This window comes from Coloeus monedula (genome assembly GCF_965178545.1).
Source record: "Coloeus monedula genome assembly, chromosome: 4".
In the NCBI taxonomy this organism is placed as follows: Eukaryota; Metazoa; Chordata; class Aves; order Passeriformes; family Corvidae; genus Coloeus; species Coloeus monedula.
In genome coordinates this window covers 16,042,799-16,049,313 of record NC_138784.1, presented here as the reverse complement: position 1 = coordinate 16,049,313, position 6,515 = coordinate 16,042,799, and positions in this window count along the sequence as shown.

Sequence of the window (6,515 nt, the reverse complement as noted above, 5' to 3'; positions counted from 1 at the left end):
GAAATGGTTCATTCTAAACACAGCAGCATCTTTGGCATGAGGGCAATTCCGTTTACCCAGCCGTGGGCCAAGCCAAAGTTCCCAAGTGTTCACGGTCAGTGGGGGGAATGCACGCATTAATCCTGACCTGTTGGCTGGGCAGACCACCTCCAACCTTTGGATTGCAAGATGTGGTGGATCATCTAGGAAAAGCGTTATATTCCTTTACAGTGCTAATGCTTCACGTCCATGTTAACGTCTGGCAGCTTCTTAGCTTGGCCACAAAGACATTTAAATGATGCTCTGTCCATCTTCCCTTGTAACAGCCCCTCACTGTGTTAAAGAAGATGAGGTTTGGTTTGCTCCCTCATCTCTCTTCCCCCACTCCTCCCACACACTTTTTCAGCATTTCATTAACCTTATTGATCCACAGTGACCGTTTTTGTAAACCATTTCATTCGAAAAGCACTTTGAAAATTGTTCCTAAGGGATTAAATGAGATGGTTTATGACAATTTTGCCGAGGAAAGAAAAACAAAAAAACAAAAAAAGAAAAAGAGAAAAGAAAAAAAAAAAAAGAAGTCACAAAAGCAAGGCTTTGTATAGCTTTTTATAGTCAATATTTTCCAGTATCTGGTGTACTCGGTTAGCTGCGGTGTTGCTGGAAATACCAACACCCGCTTCAGATGACATTCCTGTCATGACATTCCGGATAAAAGCCTGACCATCTGTATTGTTCAGTGTCACAGAAGGATCTTAATACCACCTGTGTGCTTATCTATGGACAAGGAAAGAAAATTATTGGTGCAACAGCCATGGTGGTAAACATCGAGGTGCGTGACTTGGAGTTTTATTACAAAGGTGTATTCAGTGTACTTGAATTTATTTTCCTGCTCCACCTGTAACGAAGAGGCATTTAGATGGCAAAGGAGTTGGAGCAACTTTTGGTTTTTTGGTTTGTTTTTTTTTTTTTTTTTGCACAATTGTATTAACAGTTTGCAGATATCCAATATGAAGCTGTTGGTTGAAATGTTAATGTTTGCATTTTTAAGACAAAAATCCAGAAAGAACATGCTACTTCGAAGAATATTATATGTATGGACTCAGCCTGTTTGGCTAGATGAGGGTAGAAAATGGAGTAAGATTCTAAGGTTTTGTTGTTTTTTTGGTTTTGGGGGGTTTTTTGGTTTTGGTTTTTTTTTTTTTTTGCGCTGCTAAGAAGCTATGATTTGTTTCATTCTTATTCACATTAACAGTACTTAGCTGTATTGTTTCACTGAGTGTGCTGCTATTTTATAAACATTTTTATAATATATTATTTTACTGCTTAAATTTCAAATCCTGAAGTAGATGGTTAAGTGGAGATATGATGAGTTCTTTGATTTACTGGAAATGCCCTGTACAGGTTTTTTTTTTTCCTAATAGCGTGTTCATGATTATTTTTTTTATTTTATTTTTTCCTTCTTTCTTCTTCCTTTTTTTTTTTTTTTTCTCCTTCCTTCCTGATCACATCCTGCAAAGATGGTATACTTACCTCAGGTTTGCTGGACAAGAAATGGTTCCCATTTTCACAATACCTCACACAGTGACAGTTTGGTTGCCCCGGGGCCCGCCGGGGAGAGGTTGCAAGCAGCCGGGGCGGGGCACTGGCTCCTTTTTGGTCTCTGGTATCCTTTTCATAGTGGAAAAAATGCATTGACTCTCCACTTGTGAGCAGATCTGTCTTCCCCAAAGCTGCTGCTGGGCACAGCCTTGGCCTCGCCTCCCACCTCGGCGTTCTGCATTGGGAGCACCCGGAGTTCCGCGGCGGTGTCTCTGTCCTGGAGGAAAAAAGTAGCTGATGTTGTTGAAGCAAGACTGCAGAGCCACACACAGATCAGATCAGATCAGATCAGGTCAGGTCATTCCTTGGCAGCCCTGCCCTGTGGCTTCACAGGGAGCTGTGCCAGAGGGTCCCGATGGCAGGGTGACCTCTCTTGAGTGCTGGCGACGTTTCCATCATGTTGGCGTGGTTTGCTCCGTGCTGTAGGCCAGATGTAGGCAGGACCTGTGTTTAGGGTGCCTGCCCCTGCTCTTTTTCCCACGTCCTGCACGCCCCGGTCCCACAGCAGCCACGGGATCACAGGGATGATCCCTGCTGAGGATCCCAGGGGTGATCCATGCCATGGAACACAGGGATGAATCCCTGCTGTGGAACACAGGGCTGATCCCACAGTGTCACCCCTCTGTAGAACTGACGGGGCAGGGGTTGAGGGCCACCTCCATGGTTAGCTCCTCCATGGCAGGGTGAGGGCGGCCTGTGCTGGAAGGGGCAGTGCCATTCAGCATTCCCAGTCCCCCGCAGGGTCCTGGTGGGTTTGTGCGTGTCCCTGCCAGGGTGAGGAGTGCCCTCGGCCACAGTGACTTGCTCAACAAGTGCCAACCCTTTGGTTACAGCTTACTGTGTTTGAAGGCTGCAAATCCTACAACTTGAGCGCTTTCACAGTAGCTTTCAGCATAAAATTACTGCCTAGTACTTTCCTTTAACAGATGTTAAAGGAAGTGTGTTGTTAACTGCAAATGAGGTGTGAGATTTCCCCCCCCAAATTGCAGAAATCGTAAACCTCCCAATTGATTGATTAAAAAAGAATAAAAAATGTGTTGCTGATTCTCCCAAGTGCCAAAGGATTGGTACAATTGCTAAAAGTGCTTCTCTGTCAGCTTCCTATTGATGGTACTTCGATGATCTTCCCTCCTTCCTGTTACTGTAGTGTAGGAGCACCTCATAATGTATTTATTTGTATTTCCAACATGCTTGTGAAAAATAATGATTAATCCCATGTCAGTGTCTATGATTTTTGCTTGAGTAATCAGACAGCTCTTAATTACTCAGCAAACCACCTGGCCACTGGATTTTTTCCACTATGTTTATTACCATGTTCTCATGTACCTCAGAAATCACTCTCGGTTGCACAGTTTCTGTTCTCAAACTTTTTTGGGTTTTTTTTTTTTTTTTGGTTGGTTTTTTTTTTTTTTTTTTGCTTTACTGAGTGTGATGCCATATCAAGTCAACGTTATTCTCTCACAAATGTGCTCTTTAAGAGGTGTGGATGTTTATGTGGTCAGGGGATGCTAGAAAGTGTGGTAGTAGACATCAGTGTAAACAAAAGTATTTAGAAAGTACATGAGGTTGTTTTTGATGGATAAGACTCTGATACGGTGTAGTCTTGATTGCCTTTTTAAAGGTCTTTGTTCAGTGTTGTCATTTTTATTAATAACCTATTGTTTTGACTAGTTTAAAGATGGTTCTAAGAAAAGTGTTTTGGCGGGATTAGGTATGCTGTATGGACAATAAACTCACCTTGACCTAAATTTGCCTGCCTTGCTTTTATTCCTTTAGTGAATTTGGTTGTATCACTCACTCCATGGTGGTATTTCCTTGGTGGGATGTGATTCTAAAGCCTCTGATCTGGATAGATGGTGTTAGCAGGCACATAAAATGAAGGCTGCAGTCAAAAGAACAAGCCTGCCTCTAAAATGTAGCTGCCTTCCACTGGATAGGCAAATTCTGGCACGTAATCCCACGAGATTGAAGAAGAACAAAGTCCTAAGAAGTGGTAAATTGCAGGATCAAAACATTTTGTGGGAATTAAATTGAGCTGGTTAAAAGCCACATGCACATTTTTGCAATGAATTGAAATATGATTTAAATCTCCACGCAGTTGTTTGTTGCACTGGAATGCTACTGCAAAAATCAGGTGGTTTTTCTTTCTATGAACTTGGGGCAAACTGCAAGTAAAAGCAGTAGGATTTGTGGTGAGGCCAGTGGGAAGAAATGAGTCCATTGTCCAGAGTCTGCTTCCTCAGCCTGTGGCCAGGAGGGCAGGATGCTCAGCCTCTCCCTCTCCCGCATTGCCTGTGCATGCCTGCTGTGAAGTGACCAAGCTCCTGTGTGAGGTATTTGGCCTGACCTGTCCTCCACTGCCATCCAGTAGCAGTTTTCCCCTGAATTTCCAGCCCTTTTTCACCCCTGGGGAGAGCAAAGAGACCCTGAAGAATGAAGAAGAGGCATTTGGGCAGACACGCTGGGGAAACAGCATCATGAAGTGAATTACACTGCCAAACCCAAAGATAAAGGAATAAAACCCCAAAAGACATACCCCAAGATAAAATAAACAGGCAGAAGGAAAAAAACTCAAAAGGAAAAACAAATGTTGCTAAAGGGAAGAAACATATGAGCAAAAATAAACAGAAATAGAAAAAACAATAGATGGAAATATGAATTAATTATGAATTATGGAATGAATAGGAATTAATTAAAAATGAATAGGAAATAGGGATTAAATCAGGATGCTGGGGGTCAGGAGATACAGATCTTTCTAGCCATAATCACACAATCTTGGGACCTGTGGTTTTAGGGAAAGTCTCTGAAGATTTCCCTGCCAAATGTCTTGTGAGCCTCATATTTACCAGCTTATCTGCACCAAAGGTAGAGATTCTAAACCATAACAAGTCAGGGGTTTTCTCTGAGCACCATTGAACAGTATGACCAGCAATTTCTGGCATTTAGTAGGCTCAGCTTGGAGCCTGTGAAGGACTGGAATTGTGCAGTGACCGAGCCCTGAACAGATTGTCCAGAGAGGGTGTGGAGCCTCCCTCACTGGGGATATTCAGAGCTCTCTCGACACAATCCTGTGCCCTACTGAAGCAGGGAGGCTGGACCAGATTCCCCACTGTGGTTCCTTCTAACCTGACCCATTCTGTGCTTCTGTGATTGTGAGTCTATTTAAAAGGGTTCTCAAAGGTGAGTTGCATTCCAGCTGGGCAGCTGATGTTCCTGCTGATGCAGCCAGGAGACAGCACTGAAACTTGTGGGAGTCTCAGTGAGGACACTTGTCAGGGAGAACATCAGGTCAGTGCTCTGCTGGGCTCCGGGGGCACTGTGGGAAGGGCATCCCTCAGCAGCAGCTGCATTCAATTGAGACCTGTTAGGGTTACAAATTAAGGTGAGTAAAGCTGAGGTATTTACAATGAGGTAAGAAAAAATACTGAGTTTTGCTGCAACCTGCTAGAGAGAGAGAAAGGAGTTGATGCAAAGAAAACAATAAAAGGGAAAATGTCTGTCTCCTTAAATGCCTGTCCTTCTGTGGAAATGATGTGGTGCCTAGCTTGGTCTTGCTATTGAGTTTTCTCTAAAAATAAACTGGGTTGTTATTTGAGCTCTTCCAAAATGCAACATGCAGAAACTGCAAGAAGAATTAGGCCACAGCAGTGAAGGAGAGAGGGAAAGGTCAGCAGACAGGCTGCGTTTGGCTCCTCAGATTACTCAGGAACCCTTCTTAGAGCAAAAGCTCTGGTTCATCTGACAGAGGAGGACTCAAAAGCATCCCTGAAGAGCAGTAGATTGACCTTCCCGATGAGGGTTTTCAGAACTTGAGCAAAGCTGTGAGTGGGACATAACCAGCTGGAGGATGAGGGATGAAATCAACATTGTTATCCAGCACACCCAAACAAAAATTTCTCTCAATTTTTCCAGCTTCCTCACATTGTCTCTGAGGGGAGACCTCATCACAGTCTGCAGCTTCCTCACGAGGGGAAGAGGAGGGGCAGGCCCTGATCTCTGCTCTGTGGTGACCAGGGACAGAACCTGAAGGAATGGCTGGAGCTGTGTCAGGGGAGGGGTAGGGTGGATATAAGGAAAAGATCCTTCCCCCAGAGGGTGGTGGGACGCTGAACAGGCTCCCCAGGGAATGGTCACAGCCCCAAGCCTGACAGCTCCAGGAGTGTTTGGACAACGCTCTCAGGGATGCACAGGGGTGGACTGAATGATCCTTGTGGGTCTCTTCCGATTCAGGATATTCTATGATTCCATGATTGTAACTTCAACTTGTTTGCTTCTCTGAGAAGCTTTTTATTCCAGTTCCTTTGGATCAGCTTCTTAGACACAACAAAGTTCTGATCTCTTTGGTGTGCACTGATGGCGATGTTTAATCTCCCAGGTTTAGGTATTAGGGCTTGGCCTAACGCTACAGAGCTTTGCAACAGGAGGGCCTAAACCGCGGGTGTGAGTCTCGTCGGGGTGCAGCAGCGCCAGGGCCAAGGATGGGATCCGTGATCCAGGGAAAGACGAGGGCTGTGGAATGGGAAGGGGCGGCGGCGGGCGCTGCAGAGCGCGGGGGGAGGAGGGCCGCCAGGGGGCGCCGCGCACCGCGCACGGCCCTGAGGGCCCCGGGACAATCCAAGGAATCCCGCGCTGGGAAAGGAACATCCCCGGCGCTCCCACGGCTCACCTGAGCGCCCGCCTCCGCCACACAGCCCGCAGCCACAGCTCCAGCAGAAGGGATGGTGTTCGGCCAAGGGGCTGGCTCTGCTCCCTGCTCGCAGCCCGTATATCGCACTGAGAACCAGCTTAAAAACAATTACAAACATTCCCGAAGTCACTTTGCCATGAAAGAAATTCAAAGAACTGTGTTCTCTAGCCCGCCAAATTTGGGGCCTGTCTGCAGCACAATCTCTGTGCAGGATTGGCCAGGGTTATGCCTCTCTTCAGGCCAGCAC